This window comes from Eupeodes corollae, chromosome 1, assembly GCF_945859685.1.
Source record: "Eupeodes corollae chromosome 1, idEupCoro1.1, whole genome shotgun sequence".
NCBI lineage: Eukaryota > Metazoa > Arthropoda > Insecta > Diptera > Syrphidae > Eupeodes > Eupeodes corollae.
In genome coordinates this window covers 268,896,065-268,916,393 of record NC_079147.1, presented here as the reverse complement: position 1 = coordinate 268,916,393, position 20,329 = coordinate 268,896,065, and positions in this window count along the sequence as shown.

The following is a 20,329-nucleotide window of genomic DNA, read 5'->3' as shown; positions in this document are numbered from 1 at the left end:
AAACGTCTTGTTTTGGTTAAAACCAATGTTCCCTTAATTTTATACATTTATGCCATTAATTTTTCAAGAGACTTCGAAAATGAATGTAAACGTTTAAAAACTGGTCTATGGGATGTTAAAATACGAGGTTGTAACAGGTATTTGTTTATTTATTGTCTTCCTGAGGCTATAATGACGCACGAGAGGGTCTTTTTCTGTACGTCATAAGGGCTTACAAAAATGAATAAAGATATCCGAAAACAATGCTCTAAATGTGTCAAATTGTTGCTATTAATTGATGAATAAATTAATGACTATTTATTAGTTACTAAAGTTTTGAAGATTTAACCCTTTAGCCGCCTTTCTAGGGCTTCATTCGCTCATTTGATATGAACTTTACAAAGCAGTTAACGAAAACATAGAAAACATAAAACAATTAATTTTGTTATATTGAGTGCTTACTAATGGGGTTATGAGTACCCTTACAATGATTAAAAACAGTGTGAGCTATTAAGAAGGGTCTGTACATTGTAATGAGTGGGAACATTGAGCATTCTTAATTCTACATTCGTCTAGTACGGCTAAAGAAAGAATCCCTATACTTAACATTACTTCCAAAGTTGGGCTCAAGGGTAAACTGATGAGAATTTCCAGAAGTACGGGTATTACGGTTAAATTGTAATTGGAGGAATACAACTGGCTATTTCACTAGAGCATTAGACGTGTTTTTTTTTTTGGTATTCCATACATAATACAGTGAAAAATTACAAAAAAACGATTCGCATTAGTCCAGTTTTTTTATTTGAAAGTTGATACAATGGAATATTTGCCAGAATAGTTTATCAAAAAATTAAAAAAAAAAAAAATAGCGAAACTCAGACTAGGGTTTAAGTCGTGTAGGCTGATTTTAATAGTTGACAATCAAAATCAAGAAAATATGTCTGTGTAATGTTATAGTCGATTTCAAAATTTCAACCAAACAATTTGACATAAAATAAAAACTTCAAGAAGGGGGTTTGTTCGTAGACTCCTACATTAACATGTGATGTTGAATTGAGCTTGAGCTAGTTAGCTATCTCCAGTTTCGCACGCTAAGTTGGTTGAGGTCTTTCCCCACCTGAGTCGCGGTCTTCCTCTTCTGCGCCGGCCCTCGGAATTGGATTCGAAGACCTTCAGGCCTGGCCCGTTGATTTCCATTCGCTCTACATGACCCAGCCATCTAAGCCGTTTGACTTTAATTCTGCTAACTAGGTCAGTGTCGCTGTACAGCCCGTACAGTTCGTCGTTATATCTACTCCTCCATTCTCCATCTATGCGTACGGGACCAAAAATCAGTCGAAGAATTTTTCTCTCGAAGCATCCTAAGACGCTCTCATCTTTCTTTGACAGGGTCCGGGCCTTAGCGCCATAAATGAGAACCGGGATGATGAGTGTCTTATAGATGGTGATTTTACATGCTCGAGAGAGGACTTTACTTCTCAATTGCCTTCTAAGTCCAAAGAAGCAGCGATTTGGAAGAGTTATTCTCCGTTTGATTTCAGCGCTGGTGTCGTTGTCTGTGTTAATAGCGGTGCCTAGGTAGACAAAGCCCTTAACTACCTCAAAGTTATAACTGTCCATAGTAAAGTTTTTTCCAAGACGTGGTTGTTCAATGTCCTTTTTTGATAACAGCATATACTTGGTCTTGCCCTCATTGACCACTAAACCCATCTTCTTCGCTTCCTTCGAGCTCAAAAACGCTTTACTGACATCACGCTTTGATCTTCCAATTATGTCAATATCATCTGCGTATCCGTTTAGTTGGATGGACCTTTGGAAGATTGTGCCTCTAGTGTTGACGGTTGAGTTTTGTACCATTTTTCCAGAACGATATTAAAGAAGTCGCATGACATTGTATCGTCTTGTCTAAAACATTTTTTGACATCAAATGCATCGGTGAGATCTTTTTTGACCTTGATAGGGCAGCGCGCATTCTCCATCGTCATTCTGCACAAACGGATAAGTTTGACAGGGATGCCAAAACTAGACATTGCTCGGTAGAGCTCTTCCCTATAGATGCTGTCATACGCGGCTTTAAAATCGATAAAGATATGGTGGGTATCGATTTGAAGTTCCTGGGTTTTTTCCCAGATCTGCCGTAATGTGAATATTTGGTCCTGCTCTGAAGCCACACTGATAAAGTCCTATCAGGTTGTTGACGAATGTCTTCAGACGTTCACATAATACGGCAGAGAGGATATTATATAACAGAGAGGATCTTATATGCATTACATTAAGGAGTCTGATGCCTCTGTAGTTGGCGCAGTTTAGAGAATCTCCTTTCTTATGTATCGGGCAAACTATGTTGAGATTCCACTCATCGGGCATGCTTTCCTCCGACCATATTTTGCAGATGAGTTGGTGCATGCTCCGTACCAAGTCATCGCCTGCTGCTTTGAATAGTTCGGCAGCGATGCCTTCAGCTCCAGCAGCTTTGTTTGACTTAAGTTTATATATATCTATCTTCACTTCGTCAAGGTCGGGTAGGCTGAATTGTTGATCTGCGTCGCCTAGGTTGAGTGGTTCTATCTTCCATAGAGTGAAATTTGGTTCGTCATCACCGTTATATAATTTGGAAAAGTGGTCTATCCATATTCTTAACATAGACTGCGGTTCTATTGCGATGTTCCTCTGATCGTCCTTATGGGCTTCGGTTCGTGGGATGTTCTTTTTACCTTTTGGTAAAATGTACGCACCTCATTCCTGTTATGACATCCGCTTCTCATGCTATCATTTTTTCCATCTAAGAAGACGGTGTTCCTCTCTCCTCTTCTGCTCGTAGAGCTCACGAGCAGCTCTTGTCCTCCTGTGTAGCGCCGTTTTGTATGCCTGTTGTTTCGCTGCGTGCTCTTGCCGGCAATCGTCGTCAAACCAGAGGTTTCACTGTGGTAACCGTGTGAGCACTTCAGAGGCCTCATCTCTGATGGCTGCAAGGCAATGTTGCCACTGGTTTTCAATGCTTAATGCAGGCAGCATAGGACTCCTTTAGAGGTTATTAGAGACTCGATCGGAAAACGGAAAAGGACATGGCAGTCTCTTGCAATTACAGCCGTCTAACGTCGAATCTTTTCACAGTACTATCCGTAGCTGTACCTTGGCAACAACGAGGTAGTGGTCCGAGTCAATGTTGGCCCATCGGAATGTTCGGTTATCCTGTATACTGGAGAAGTGCCGTGCATCGATCGCAATGTGGTCAATCTGGTTGACGGTTCATTGATCAGGAGATTTCCATGTGCCCTTGTGGATATTGAGATGTGTGAACTGCGTACTAGCTACCAGAACGTCTCGCCCCGAAATCGATCAGCCTGAATCCGTTGTCGGAGGTGGTGTCGTGCAGGGTGTATCTCCCGATTATACCACCAAAGATGTTTTCTCTTCGTAGCTAGGCATTAAAATCTCCTAAGACAATTTTAATTACATCACACTTCTTGGATGGCGGTAATATCTGCCTTGCAGCAGTTTAAGGCTTCCGCTAGTTGTTCGGCTGCAACTCCAAGGACGGGGAGCCGCATAAACCACTCCTTACAGGCCTGGGCTCCGAATATGTCGAAGAAGTCCTATAAGGTGTTCACTAAGCAGTTCAACCTTACTGGAACTGTAGACGCCACCGTTGATTCCATCTCGAGAATTCGTTCGCTGCCATCTGGATAAGGAGAGGTGCCTTAGTGGAAACACCTTTCCCCTCCTCTCTCGTTTGCTGTCCCCAACAACTTTCCACTGGGGTTGGAACCCAATCTCCAGTTGAGGTTTTAGGCACCCGATATTCACCGCGGGGAGGTGAGAGTAGGAGTTGATAGACAGAGGTGGGCTTTGAGAAAAACCTGTGGATGCTTGTGTCCTCTTGAATGCACATGTCTACCATTTGAACATTTGATAATTAATCAGCGTTTCTTTTATCTTCGAAAGAAGAGACGTTAAATGCTGTTTTCCACCCACTCCGAAAGAGACCAGTAGAATAGGCTAGATAGGCAAGCTTACCTCGTTGTATTCTCCAGCATTGTAGAACACCACTTCAAAAAGGGCTAGTGGATTGTGAATTTCAAGATTTAAGTACTCTAGCAAGGATATCAGTGCGGGAGAAGATTCTTTCCATAAAATCGTTGGTAGCGTGCTGCAAGCAAATTATTTGTATCAACCGAGCTAACAAAAGGGTGTCATTGGAAAAGAGCGTAAGAACAAACGATTACATTTACAAATTACGAGAAATTTGTACTGCCTTTGGGTCATTGTCTTCTGCAGGTCTTTTTAGTTTGTTTAAACTTATGCCGGTTTTCTTCAGTGATGTTGGCTATGTCATTCTGAAACTTACACTTCTGATCCTAATAACCTTTTTACAGATCGAATTAAACCATGTGTTTTCTTTGAGTTTGATTGATTCACAATTCTTTCATTACACAAAAAAATAAGTTTGTATCCATATTTACACTGAATTCAAGGTCACTAACAAGAAACTAACCAGTAAGTTAATAAAGAATTCGTCAAGATCGTCTCAGTTGGCTTTCTCATATTGCAGTTTTTTCTTTCACTAGTTTTTTTGACATGAGAACTTCGCAGATACGCTGCAATGGTCTAATGTATCTAGAAGCGGTAAAACACGGATTGTGTGTTTGTTAGGGTCAGAGGCAAGAAACAAGTCTAGGGTGTTGCTTGAGTTGGCTCGTCAACAAGCAGAGTTATTAACACAGAAGCAACTTCAGCATACCTTCCTTCGAGTATTGTCTGGCCAGAAATGCGAAGTCAAGAAGAATTGTCTGCATGGAAATCGCCTCAATTAAAGATTTCAGTGTGGTTAAATTGGGCAAAAATGCTTTGGTTGGAGTCGGACAGAGCATAAAATGTGTTAAAAGTTAAAGTTGTCTAGATTTGTGCTTAATTATTGAAAATTTTAACCACATGAAGTTAAAGTTTGTGTTAGTGCTAAACCATATTGTGGCTAAAGTTGGACAACATCATTTCTTACAAACACGGCTTTTTGATGATGGGAAAGAATAATGACCGATAGCTTCACAATGAAAATATGTTCGAAATTAATTTTCAAAATTAAAAACAAAATATGTTTAAGACTGTTAAGTTCATAAGATCGTTTTCCCCTTAATTGTCTTGATGCAAACCAAGTCAGATGATGTCGTAGTAGCAAGTTAACGACTAAAAGCAGCTGCAGTATTTACAATGTACGGTCAATTTCTTACCGACTGGAATATATAGCGACCGCGTTTTTGCCTTCTTGGCTGTCTACATTATTCTACTGAATTGAACCGTACGAACAAACTGTTACGTGTAACAGAGGTCTTAGAATTGTACATTGAGCTTTTAGAGATATTTTTAAAAAAGATAATAAGGTTTAAAAACCAACTGTGTTCTTAAAAATTGACGACTTTATTGGCTACACCAATAACAAACAATATACTGAATTACGAACACACATTTGTGTCTTTCCCAAGTGTCTACTTACGCTAGCATCGTCGATTTATTTACGTTGCATAAACGCCTCTTTCGTGATATCTTTTATCTCACTCTTTTTTACCGTGGAATAGCTACATGAAATATATCCGTAACCTATAAAACTCTAAACTCACTCCAACAGGAGCCTAACTTCCATCGAACTATCAATTACAGAAATTTGTTCTTTAGCAGTATCGTATCGTAAGCTTTCCCTGCAATATTCCAGAACTCTCTTATTTTCTTAATGCTATCTTTCGCATAAGAATGGTTCCATGAAAAAAGAAGTCATTTATACGAATTTTATAATTCAATTTTACTCGAACTTTAAATAAATTAATATGTGAGTCGATTACAAAAATTGTATCACAAGTTTTTAATGAAATCATAACGCATTAAATATAGGCACACTGAATTACATTTGTATTTAATTTGGTAAACTTTGTCATCAAATATACGTTAAATAAATTATGCGACAAATTTAACCCATTAAAATCCTAAAACCGCATCATTAACTTTTAATTAAGTCCAAAATTGTCTGTTGCTAACTTATTATACTTTAAATTTGCTTGCTTCACAAAAATACATTTGAAGAAAAAAACCTTTCTACTTTATTATTTTTTAGTTGAGATTGTTTATAGTTAAAGAAAAAAATTAGATAATACATAAACTTACTTTTAATTTTTAATTTAATTTATTCAAACATACAAAAAGTTGTAGATATAAATTTAAATGAAAATAAATCAACCAAAACAAAAGAAGAAAACACAAAAACTAAAAAACATCACAAATTTCTTAGAATTGGTGTCAAAGAACTTTTGCGCTGTATCGTAATTTTATGATTTCAATAACCACACAAATTTGTTAACAAAATCAATCTTAACAAATTTTATTTCAATAATATTCAAAAAAAAAAAAAAAAAACAGATAACAATAACAATGACAACTGAAATTAGTTATGCATAATTGTTAGTGTGTCATAAAAAAACACATGATCCATTAAAACTATGACCTTTATTAAATCAAGAATTATTTTATTTCAAAACTCTCATCTAATTAACATACAAGTCCTTCAGCTCAAATTCATTGGGTCATTCATTAGGAGTGAAATTTGAGAGGCTTTATTTGGAGGTGTTCAAAATTTGTATATAATTTATACTTATTCTTACAAAATTTCATTGGTCCTTGTGGTCAAAAAAAGGTCATCAACTAAAGAAAACCAATAACCCATAAAGGTCCTTGTACGATTAACCCAATCACTTATATTTTTGTTTGTGTATCAGCGATTTGTGTTCGATTTATTGAGGTCAGTTTAATAAAAATATTGTTTAACAATCGGTATTTAAAATACAAATTCGGGGTTCATACTTATTTTCAAATATAATTCATTCAATTGAATGGATTGGTTTGTGAAATTGTTTGGATCAACGATCGATAATTATTACGAGTATATTATTAACCTGAAAATTAGGTGAATCAACTTTGGACGTTTGTATGTTAAATGACATTTTCAAGAAAACGGAAACGCGTTTTGTTTTATCATATGTTATATCTCAATAATAACAAAACGATGACACTCAAAACAATAAAAGGTTAAATCGAATAAAATATCAACACCAGTATCAGAATATATGGATGCTTACAATTTTACATATAAACTTTTGTAATAAAATTTTAAATTCAATGAACTTTGGTAGGATGAGATCATTGTCAAAAAAAGAAGTTGTTAAAAATTAGTAATATTTTCAAAATAAACTAATTTATTGCAAGTCTGAGAGTGAAAATAAGCGCAATTAGTTTAAAAACTTTTGGAGAATTAAATACAAGACTATGTGGCACCTTCAATATGGAATTCAAAAAGATCATCCAAACAGCAGAATCATAAGGTAATGACGCAAGATTGTTTTCGATTGCGTAAGATTTAATGTTTTCTTTTAACAAAGTTAAAATCACAAAATAGCTACTTTAATTTTATTCTAGGTTCATCTGACGTTTATAAATGTCATAAAAAGTCCGTCTATGAATTGCTGTAGACACGTTCATTACATGTCAATTTTCATTTTTCCAATAGTAATTTGAGTATCTAGTAGTACTACCCGTGGCATGATGTTTAGTGCGTTGGACTGTTATACGAGAGGTCTTGGGTTCGAGCCCTGCCTGTGCCACCTATTGCATATGAGGTGGTTAGTGACACACATACCGAGAATATCGAGATTTTCGGTCTCATTGATGCAAGTGCCTTCCATGGATAATAGCAAGGTTTATCTCACCTTAACGATTCAAGAGAGCATTAGGTTTTCGAAGCACTAAATTCCACGAGGTTCCTTATTCCCCATTGTACAATAAGATTTACCATCTCGTCTTTGGAAAAATGCTTCGAGTGAGTTCCTCTTTCTAACCTACGAAGACTTAACAAATGCTACCAATTTATTAACCTTTGGTCTTGGTTTTGTCTACCTAAGTTTTGATTTTTCTAGGGTAAACAATGAAAAACTAATACCCTATGCATATCCACCGAGCTTTATCTACAATTACATCATTTTTTATAAAATGATTTTTACTTCCACTCCAAACTTTTTATCTTTTAAGAAATATCGACTTAATTGCCGATTTGTATATTTACTGATATCTAGTATTTGCTGATACAACACAAAGGTCAGATGCATGTGTCTAAAGGAGATAGAAAACTAAAAGTGTAATAATCAAGGTCAGAGGTAAGGAACAAGTCAAGAGTGTTTTCTGCTCGACCTTCCACGTCCGAGATTCCGTTGACCATTGTTAGGAGCCAGGTCTCCACGGGGGAATGATTTGGAATACTGGAAGAGGCTTTAGCACGCTTGTGGTTGCACGGCTCAGCTCGTAGCGTGGGGTGGTTCTTGCCACCTCCCAGTACACCTCATGTTCGACTAAACATTATTTTCAATGTAAAAAACTAAATATAAGATAAATGTAGTATATGAAAAAAAAATTGTCAATGAAGAAAAATTTAATTTAAAAAAAAGTCTTGTGTGTATATTTTATGTACATATGTATATTGTATATAAGCAACCGCTAGGGTGTGAAGGTTAGCAAAGTTTTAATATACATCTTCAAATTGGTGGTCGTTAGTTGTGTCCTAAAGTACTTATGTCTTGTGACTGGTGAGTTTTAAATTCAGTGGGTGCTTCCGTCCATCTCTCCACCACAACCACTACATAGTTTCTGGCATATAGCCAAGCTAATGGCTGGCTGTGAGTTTAAAATGAACTTTCACATGAACAAGGTTTTCAAACTCTGAATCTCTACCTCCCAAAACAACTGGCTGTACCTAATTCTATAGACAGCTGAGATTCAAAATGGTACGACCCTGTTCAAACTTTTGATGTTATCCCAGATTTCCAACTTCCTCACAAAAATCTCTGACTAATGGCCTGAAGATTTGGACTGCTATTTTCAATCTGCTACTAGATCAAAAGTTACCAGTTCCAGGTTTGCGTAATCTTAAAAAAAAAATATAATTTTATATCTAAATAAAACAAATCCGAGGCTATGATTAAAAAACAAATAATCATCTCCCTACACATGTCCTTGCCATTAAAAAAAAAATTAAAATTAAAAAGAACTTCAAAATTTTTGTTTTAACCTTAAAAAAAATTAAATATTTAGGATTTTATTTTAATTAAAGTAGAGTAAAATCAAATTGTAAAATCAAGTTCTCTAAATCCTTTTTCTTTTAAACTACGGTGGTGGTCCAGTATAACGAATGCCGGTATAACGGATGATCGTTACGAACATTTTTTTCAAGTCCATTAGGTATTCTTACGAACAAAATAACGAATTTCAGAGAGTAAAAAAATTACTCCAAGTTCAGATGAAGAATTTGATGAGGAGGTAATATTCCTTTATCAGCTCTCCGTAATGAAGACGATATGATCGTTGTAGCAAATACGGGTGCTACTATGAAAAACACTTTTTTCCAGAGGTAAACAAAATTTTAAATTGCAAAAACTATAAGGTCTTACATAATTTTTTCAGACTGAATTTATTACACATTATTTGGAGTCCTGGAATGATGCAGATCGAGTAATCCTTGAACCCGAAATTTTTGATAGCAACAATGTTAAAGAAATCGAAATTGTGGATGATAATAGTGATCAAAATGCTAGCTTAGAAACTGAAGTTCTAAAAATGAGTCATCATCTTTGATATCAATATATCAAAGTTCTCAGGCTTGTGTCAGTTACGAGTACATCAGTTACATTAGAATCACCCCACTCGACGAGCTGAGCCGTTCAACCAAAAGCGTGCTGTAGCCTCTTCCAGTACACCAAAGCAAAAACATTTCTTTTAAAATTTGTTTAAATATAAGAGAATCTATTGAGAGCTTTTATTTTCGATAGTAATCTTGAGAAAAACAATGATATTTTTGTCAACCGAATGTTATTTGCTTAAATTGTGTTTTAAAGACTTAATTAAGTTTTTATACAAAAAAAACAGATTAAATTATCGTAAATTTTGCAAAAAATTCTACTTTTAAAGTTTAACGTCTCAAGTTTTGCAATTGAAACTCGGCTTTCAAAATTTTTCAGATCACAAATTTTAATTTATCAGTTTTTTAAATAAAATTAAAAATAAAGTAAACCAATTTTTGTTGAAAAATAATAAACATAATTTAGTTAAATTACAACGAATACAGATAGTAACAAATATTGTGAAAGTTCTATAGAAGAACAATGTCTAAGATCTATAGCAGGTGATCTTAAGTAGTTTAAATTACTTATTAATGATATTCCAAATTTTCAAATAATTTATCTTCATATTATAATAAAAAGGATGACTAAGTTTAAAAACTCCCATTTAGTCATTTCATTGGGTTAGGTTTGTTATTCTTTCAGTATTTGAGGCTTGACTATTTTGAAAATATATTTGTGTGAATAAATAAATTTATTATAACGTTTCAGTTTATTACTGTTTTTAGTCTATAAAACAAGTTTGATACGAGATCAATTAATTCAATTTTAACCAAAAAAAGCTTCGTTTTCAAAACCCACCCTCAACTGGCAGCCAAACCTTAATTTTTTTTCTTTGTACATATTAAGTGACTTTTAAGAAATATTCTACATGAGTCATTTTAAGAAATACGATATTTTTGAAAATAAAAAAAAATTTGAACCCAGTTCTTTGCGTGCTTATGTCAACATGTTGTTTTTAGTTTTTAATTTGTGTATTCAAAATTTGCGTGCAACTTTTTTGTCATCTTCGTTATCTAGCCTAAGGTGATTTAAATAATATAGACCCACCTTGGACAGTTTATTGTGATTAAAGATATACGCACAATTAATTATCTGCTTTTGGCGATAAATATAATTTTTGTATTTTAAGGCCTTGCTATAGATTTAAATGTACGCATAGAAACCGATTGAATTAGTGAATGATCATAGCGTGATAATTTATGTTTTGATTCTCTGAATTAGAAGATTTTATTCATTCATAACAATATTCTTTTATTTAATAAGAGGTGTTTTGTTTTGCCTATTTTTAGTAAACACTTTTAATTATCTTATACAATAACTATATGGAGCTAAGATCAAATGGTTTTATTATTAATACAAACAAAAAACTCGCCACTAGTCACGAAATTGATATTTTTAATTGTATTGATATTGCCTAAAGTATCTTTATAGTGTAAATTAGTTTGACCTTTCCCTTGAATATTTTAATATTTTCTTTAAAAAAATGTTTATTCATAAATTATATGTAGATAAATATTATGATTTGAGTTATGAATGAATTTCATTTACATATAAATAACATGAATTTAACTTTTAGAGATTTTTGTTTTATTTAACTGAGTTTCTTAATTTAAAGGATGATCTGATCCATAATAAGCATGGGAACATAGTAAAATAAATAAAATATAGCATAAATAATAATAATTTTAAAGACATAAGACAGAGTAAGTATTAAGCTAGAAATGCTTATTGCAAAGAGAAGAACATATACAAATGTTCAAATCTAATTGTTATTTTAGCATTAACACAGAGTTCTGGATTGCTAAGAGAAAGGATTAATGCGGGTTTGGGCTTACGCAATACGGGCCCAGCATTCGCATATTTGGTGACACAATACGAGTTAATGTATTAAAAGTTCAATTTCTTATTTAAAGATATTTGAATATAATAATTTTTATCTTCATTTTTAACTATCCCATCCCATCGTGAGATTTTTCTCTAATTAAAATCAAAACAATCATAATAATTGAATTTAAAAAAAAAAGAATCGCAAGTGAAAAAACTGTTACGCAAAATTTGAAAATTATTACCTTTTCATAATTCGTAAAATTTCTCTCTGTTTGTTGCTTTTTATTTGTGTTCACATCTTTCATCTATTATTTTAAAGCTTATTTAAACAACAGTCATTAAAATTTGGCAAATATTTTTAAGATTATTATATTTCCAGCAAAAAGAAAAGAAGAAATTAAATATCCAAAGCTCCATAATTATTTATATCCACAAAATTCAGAGACAATATTTTCTTGTAATAAAATAAATCCCTAAAAATTCATGTTCCAAACACTATCCATATCGAGATAGCAACAAATTTACTTCACATCTCTATCAGTTATTAGTATCTAGACACTCAGCAATATCGTAACAAAAAATCTACAAAAATTTAGTTGTATGTAAGACATAATTTATTGCAATCAATATTCGACTTTATACAATCTACATTTGCATATACGCATAGAAAATAAAAAAAAAAGATTGCAAGTAGTCAAAACCTGTCATGCTGTGTTGAAAATTTAGCACTTCTCATACCACATACAATCTGGTATTTGCAGATAATTTTGTGACAAAAATGATAAAACTCTACCCAATTAGCATAAAACTATTTCATATATGACGGAAGAAAAAACCATAACACTGAAAAAAGAAATAGCACAAAAACTAAACAAAATAAACGAAACAAAAACAAAAGAGCTGAGCGAAAAACTTGCCTTTTTCATATTTCACCATTTCATTTGAAAGGAAACTTCGCTTGCATATTCAATGCATTGACCGTTAAATTGAGCACCTTAAACTGAAGTAAACACGAGTTTCTCGATTAAGGAAAAGTTAAAAACAAAAAAAAAATAATAATAAGAAAAATAAAAAAAAAATTAGCCAACAGACAGGTTGAAGACATAATACATCGTGAAACAACCAAGAGAGTAGACCTATATTAAGTCTGGTTATTGTACACCTTGTTTAATAATAATAATCTATGTTAGGTATATATGAATATGTAATAGGAAAAGAAATAATAACAAATACATTATTAGTCTTGTTAAAGATATTGACCAAAATCATTGTTGTTATAATGAAGTTCCGACACTTTGTAATGGGCATGGTTTCGTGGACTACAAAATCACTGATTGGAATATATGTGCATGTACGTATTTTCTTAGAGTCTATATTAACTCTTATATTATTAAATTACATATGTACATATGATTTTTGATATCGCAACAAAATCAACTAATTCGTTGTTTTGTTTGTTTTGTTTTTATTTCTATTAAAGATTGTTTCGTTTCGTTTTTTTATTAATCCATGTTTTTTTTTTTTTTCTTTTATACCCACCACATCATGTGTAACATCTCCCTGAGGTGACAGAGTTAAAGACATATGACAAAGTAGGTAGGTTAGGTATATGCTTGGATGATGATGGTTTGACTTTTGTAGTAGCTATTGCGAAAAAGAAGTTCCTTCCTTTACGCAAGCATTGTAATCAATGTCTTGTTATTAACATACCATTTTTTGGTTTATTGCAACATGATGATTGATTTGATATAAAACGATGACTTATTAGTGAATAAAATAATTCGTTAGTTAGTTGTAAGGATTGAGAAATAAAATAAAATAGTTTTAAGTATTATAATAACTTAAGTATTTTGTAGTCAAAAAAACAAAAAAATATAACTTGGCTAATTTTCTTTAATTGTTTATATTTAACCATTTTCCTACTTGAAATACCATTAAACTCTAATAACGAAAATAAATTATTTAAATTAATTTTTCTAATATTAATTTTAATAAATTCAAAATTTGGTAACTTCCTATTGTTGCCCTGGAATACTAGCAAGCTGTCTCCAGTTTCACACGCCATGTTGGTTGAGGTCCTCTTCCACCTGCGTGCGCTACCTGAGTCGCGGTCTTAATCTATTCCGGGCTGGAGCGTTGATGTTTATTTGCTCTACATGATCTAGCCATCTAAGTCGTTGGACTTTTTTTCTTTTAAGCAGGTCAATGTCACTATACGGCCCGTACAGTTCTTCGTTATATCTTCTTCTCCACTCTTCATCTATGCAGACGGGACAAAAAATCATTCAATGAATTTTTCTCTCGAAGCATCCTAAGTTTTTCTGACTCTTTCTTTGTCAGGGTCCAAGCCTCAGCCCCATAAATGAGAACTGGGATGATGAACGTCTAATAGATAGTGGTTTTAGATGCTCAAGAGAGGGCTTTACTACTCAATTGCCTTTTAAGTCCATAGAAGCAGCTATTTGCAAGAGTTATTTTTCGCTTAATTTCAGTGCTGGTGTCGTTGTCTTAATTTATACACAAAGTTCTTAACTACCTCGAAGTTACAGCTTCCAATGGTGCTGTTTTGCCTAGACATCACGTCGTCGTTCAATGGACATTGAACGATAATAGCATACACTTGGTCTTGCCCTCATGTACCACTAAAACCATCTTCTCTAATTTCGTCGCAATGCTCAAAAACGCTCCACTGACATTACACTTTGATCATTTTAATATGTCAATATAATCGGCTTGTCCGTGTAATTGGATGTTGTAATGGTGTCAGAATCGTGGTTACATGAGAAAATTTCTTCTCAACTTGTTAGTTTTCCTAGTTTTAAACTGTTTAGGAATGATCGACCTAAACGAGGAGGTATTGTGTGTATTTTTGTAAGAAAAAGTATTTTATCAAAGCATATCTCTGCATATTCTTAATCCAAAATTGAATTTTTATGCGTTGATATCTCTAACAGCGTTGAAAAATGCGCTTTTGTCGTTGTATACTGTCCTCCTAGTTTATTTAAAGAAGAATTTTAATTTGAATTAGGAAAAACGCTTTTAAATTAAAGTAACAGATACAACCATATTCTGATTGGTGGTGTGGTGATATTAATGTTAATCAACTCGAAAACAGTGCCACGACTAGATTATTTCGTTATTTTTGTGATAAACTTGGTCTTTCAGTCATCAATAATGTTTGGTCAACTTGTTTTCAATCTCAAAATAATCCGTCGCTTATTGATATGTTCTTAACATCCTCAAATGATAAAGTTGTTTGCTTTGAACAAATAAGGCCTACTTCTGACTTTATTCATGAATTTTTATTTTGTTGTTAAACACTCAAGAAGTTTCCGAACCTTTAGTTATCGGTCATATAGATTAGTAAACTTGACTGATATACAAGATAATGTTCGGAATAATGTGAACTGGAATTTCAACTAAAGTTTCTCTTTTTAATAATTTACTGACTGATTTATACAATGAATATATACCACTAGTACAAAAAGAATTAAAAGTAAAAATTGTCCTTGGTATAACTACAAAATCGAAATGCTTATTCTTGAAAGGGATTAGTTTTTCAGAAGATATAGAAGAAAACCTTCATCGTATAATAAGAACCACTAAATCTTCTCTCGCAACCGAGTTACAAGACCTATTCGAGCTTTGGAGAAACCTTAAGGAAATTGGTGTAACTAGGGACAAAAACTCATCTAAATGCTCCTGAGACTCACAAGTGCTGAAGTCCGTATTTGTTCAACCTATGCCTAGCTCCACACGTAATTTACATTTCACTGAAAATGATAATACTTCCGAATTTAATTGTGTTGAGTCTCGTGACTTAATAAGTGCTTTTAAGTCGATTCACTCTAATGCTGCAAGTTCGGATAACATCACTCCAAAGTTTATTAAATTAATTGTACCTGTCATTATAGCGCCACTACTACACATAATTGATTCATCAATTTATAACAGTGAGATCCCAGATCAATGGAAAAGTGCAATAGTTCTACATATTCCTAAAAAGAACAATCTAACTGAACCATCTGACTTCAGGCCAATAAGTTTACTTCCATTTTTTAGCAAAGTTGCAGAAAAAATGTTGGCTGACCAAATAATAACTTTCTTGGAACTTCATAATCCTTTAACTAAAGGACAAACAAATTTTTTTGAACTTCTGGATTGTGGACAAATTGGTATAATGGTTCTGCTTGACTTTTCAAAAGCGTTTGATAGCATAAACTACCATATCCTTTTGTCGAAGTTAAGCAATAAATTCAATTTTTCAAGGACGGCCATTCAATTCTTTCAGAGCTATTTATTAAATAGAAGTTAATCAATGAAAACTGACATCGGAACATCCATATACATACATATGTATGCAGATGATGTTATTATCTACAACTGTTGTGACCAGAGCAACTTGGGTTGCTGTATTAATGAAATAAATAATGACTTAGCTTATATTCAGAAATGGGTCGTTTCAAATAAATTGCTTCTTAACCCTTCAAAAACAGTGAGCATGCGTTGTTCTCCAAGACAAATTAATAATGAAAACCTGCCTATGAAAATTTTAAATGGACAAAGTGTTGATTATGTGACTAAATTAGGTACTTGGGTTATAATTAACCGTTTAACATGTTGTGATGCAATCCAAGATGCCATACGAAAAATATATGGTACACTTATATCCTTAAGACCATCATCTCATTTCCTTGTTAAAAGTTTAATACTACCATTCTTTACTTATAACTCGCCTTTTTTTCCGATTTATATTTAGAATGTAAGCGAAAATTAAATGTTGCTTTCAATGATTGCAATCGTTTCATTTTTGGCATACCGCGATTCGTCAGTACTTCTCATCTTCAAAATTCTCTTGTAGGTTTAAGATTGGAAAACTATCTTAAACGTTAGAATGTGATTCTACTTCACAACATAATTCAAAAAAATTGTCCGAGCTACTTGGAAGAACTACTTTGGTTTGGCCACTCACAAAGAGGCTTGCGACTAATATTACCGTGCTACTCACGTATTATTCCAGAAAAATCGTTCTTCGTGTCTGTATTTCGTTTTTTCGTTTTTTTCTACCAATCGAATTGCAGAGAATAACCCCATCAATTTTGTTCAGAAAAAGGGTATATTTGCTTTTGTGAGCTTCTTTAATTTAAATCTATATTTTCTTTTTAATTTCAACTTTATGTATTTATTAACTTCCCATAGGAAGTTATTGTAATGGGTCCGATTTGTCAAATTGAAAATTTTGACATTTCTCGACGTTTCAAGGTCCCTAGAGTCGAAATAAAAGATTTTTAGAAAGATGTCTGTGCGTGCGTGTGTACGTACGTTTGTACGTCCGTACGTCCGTACGTCCGTACGTCCGTACGTTCGCGACGTTTTTTTCGTCGTCCATAGCTCAAGAACCAGAAGAGATATCGACTTCAAATAAATTTTATTATACAGATAATAAGGCAGAAAGATGCAGAAAGGGCTCTCAAGAAAATTGCGTGGGTGGTTTATTTACCATAGCAGTTTGAAAAAAAGGTGAAAATTTTGGTTAACCCTTAATATCTTACGAACCAAAAACGCTAGAGACTTGAATTAAATTTTATATAATATATTGTAACGTGATACCAAACAGGTATATTTTTTGAAAAAAATCAATATAACGGTTTTTTTTTAAATCAATAAAACTGAAAAAAAAAATTTGTCACCTCCAAAATTTTACGACTGAAATATGATTTCATCTCTAAAACAATTTTGTGCAACGAGGAATAATGTTTTTGACATCTGATAAAATTTTGAGAAAAATCTAATAGACAGTTTTTTTATAAAAAATAAAAATCTAAAAAAAAACATTACTCAAAGATCGTAAAAATAGAATATCGATTCAAATATCTTTTCAAAAACTTGAAATTTAGGCTTCAAGCTTATTTTATCTTATAGGAAATATTGTTTTCAACATTTTGAAAAATGTTGAAAAAAATCGAATTGACAGTTTTTTTACAAAAAATAAAAACCTAAAAAAAAATTTATAAAAGTTGGTAAAAATTGATTTTCGACTCAAATATCTTTTCAAAACTTTGAGATATTGGCTTTAATTTACTTTTATCTTTCAAAAAATCTTGTTGTCAACATTCAGTTAAAGTTTGAAAAAAATCGAATTGACAGTTTTTTTACAAAAAATAAAAAACTAAAAAAAAATTTATAAAAGTTGGTAAAAATTGATTTTCGACTCAAATATCTTTTCAAAACTTTGAGATATTGGCTTTAATTTACTTTTGTCTTTCAAAAAATTTTGTTGTCAACATTCAGTTAAAGTTTGAAAAAATCGAATTGACTGTTTTTTAACAAAAAATAAAAACTTAAAAAAAACAATTTATAAAAGCTGGTAAAAATTGATTTTCGACTCAAATATCTTTTCAAAACTTTGAGATATTGGCTTTAATTTACTTTTATCTTTCAAAAAATCTTGTCGTCAACATTCAGTTAAAGTTTGAAAAAAATCGAATTGACATTTTTTTTACAAAAAATAAAAAACTAAAAAAAAATTTATAAAAGTTGGTAAAAATTGATTTTCGACTCAAATATCTTTTCAAAACTTTGAGATATTGGCTTTAATTTACTTTTGTCTTTCAAAAAAACTTGTTGTCAACATTCAGTTAAAGTTTGAAAAAAATCGAATTGACAGTTTTTTTTTTCAAAAAATAAAAACCTAAAAAAAATGTATAAAAGTTGGTAAAAATTGATTTTCGACTCAAATATCTCTTTAAAAATTTTAAATATTGGCTTCAAAGTTATTTTATCTCATAAGAAATATTGTTTTCAACATTTGGTAAAATTTTTAAAAAAATCGAATTGACAGTTTTTTTTATAAAAAATAAAACTCTAAAAAAAGCAATACTAAAACTTCGTAAAAATTTACTTTAGACTCAAATAGTTTTTCAAAACTTAAAAATATTGGCTTGAAACTTATTTTATTTTACAGAAAATATTGTTTTCGATATTCAGTAATTTTTATATAAAAATCCAAAAGTCCGTTTTTTCATAAAAAATAAAATCTACAAAAAATAGTACGCAAATTTGGTAAAAATTGATACGAATACATATAGACAAACTTTTAAGCAAGACAAATCGACAGACGGGATGGGAAGTTATCAGTGTGGGTCGCATCCCAGCCTCTTTTTAAAATTAATTTGGTATGTATAATTTATATTTTAAGTATTCGTCAAATATGTCAACCTGGTAATTGTAAATTGAACATTAGTCAATGTGACATTTCTACACATTTCAAGGTCAATAGAGTCAAAAAAAAAGATTTTTAGATATGTCTGTGCCTGCGTGTGTACGCATGTACGTTCGTACGTCCATACGTGCATACGCAACGTTTTTTCGTCGTCCATAGCTCAAGAACCAGTAGAGATATAGACTTCAAATAAATGTTGTTATACAAACAATAATTCAGAAAAATGCAGAAAGGACTCTCAAAAGAATTGAGTGTGTGGTTTTCTTACCATATCAATTTAAAAAAGTATTGAAAATTGTGGTTAACCCTAAATATGTCACCAATAACGCTAGAAAGTTGAATTAAATTTAATATTGTAACGCGATACCAAACAAATATATTTAAAAAAAAAAATCTAATTAAAGATTTATTTATATAAATCAGAAAAACTGAACAAAATATTTGTCACTTTGAAAATTTACGAACAAAAAATGATTTTATCGCCAAAATATTACGTTTTTAACATCTGGTAAAATTTTGAGGAAAGTCTAATTGACAGTTTTTTAACAAACAATAAAAACTTAAAAAAAGCATTACTAAAAGTTGGTAAACATTGATTTTCGACTCAAATATCTTTTCAAAAATTAAAAATATTAGCTTCAAACTTATTTATTTATTTATTTATTTATTTATTTCATCAATTAGAGATCTTAACATCTACAATTAGATTACAAAAGGTCAAGAAATATATAATCATTTATAACAAAAAAAAAATAGGCATAATAATACATAACAATAAGTGCTTAAAATAACAATTTTATAAACATGGTTTGATTAATTAATTCGATAAGAACAAAAGTATATTATTTTTCAAAGTGTATTTGTTTATATGAAAATTAAAATCAATATGATTTGAAATGAGATTAGTTTCTTTAACACAGCGAGTTAAAGGTTCATTACAAGCATAGTTTACCCTATGTTCCTTTTCTCGGAGTAAGCAACGTTCTCTTATTTGACGCGAGGGAGCATTATTTATTTTATCTCAACAAAATATTGTTTCCGACATTCAATCATTTTTTTATAAGAATCCAACGATCACATTTTTCATAAAAATAAAATCTACAAAAAGTACGAAAAATTGGTAAAAATTGATGTTCGGTTTTCGATATCTTATGAATAATAGAAGAAATATTGACTTCAAATTAATTTCATTCATCCAATTTGTATTTGGTTATGTAAAAAATGCTACTAAAAATGTTAAAAATTGGTTTTAGACTAAAATAGATTTTGAAATCCAACTATTTTGGTATATGCAAAATATTCTTGTTAATTTAAACATTTTTTAAATAATTCAACTGACTCCATTTTTAACAAAACGCGAAAATCGACAGATGGGATTTATAAGTTATCAGTGTGGGTCACATCCCATTCTCTTTTTAGAGGGGTTTTGGACTGGCTGCCCTATTGAGCTATGATTGATTGTCTTTTTTATATCCGGAATTGAAGAATATTGTGCTACGTGTATTCAAACAAAACTACCCTACTTTCCACACAAGCAACGAATCAAATTGTTGAAGAGGTACTACCAATTGGCTATACCAAGATCTTGTTA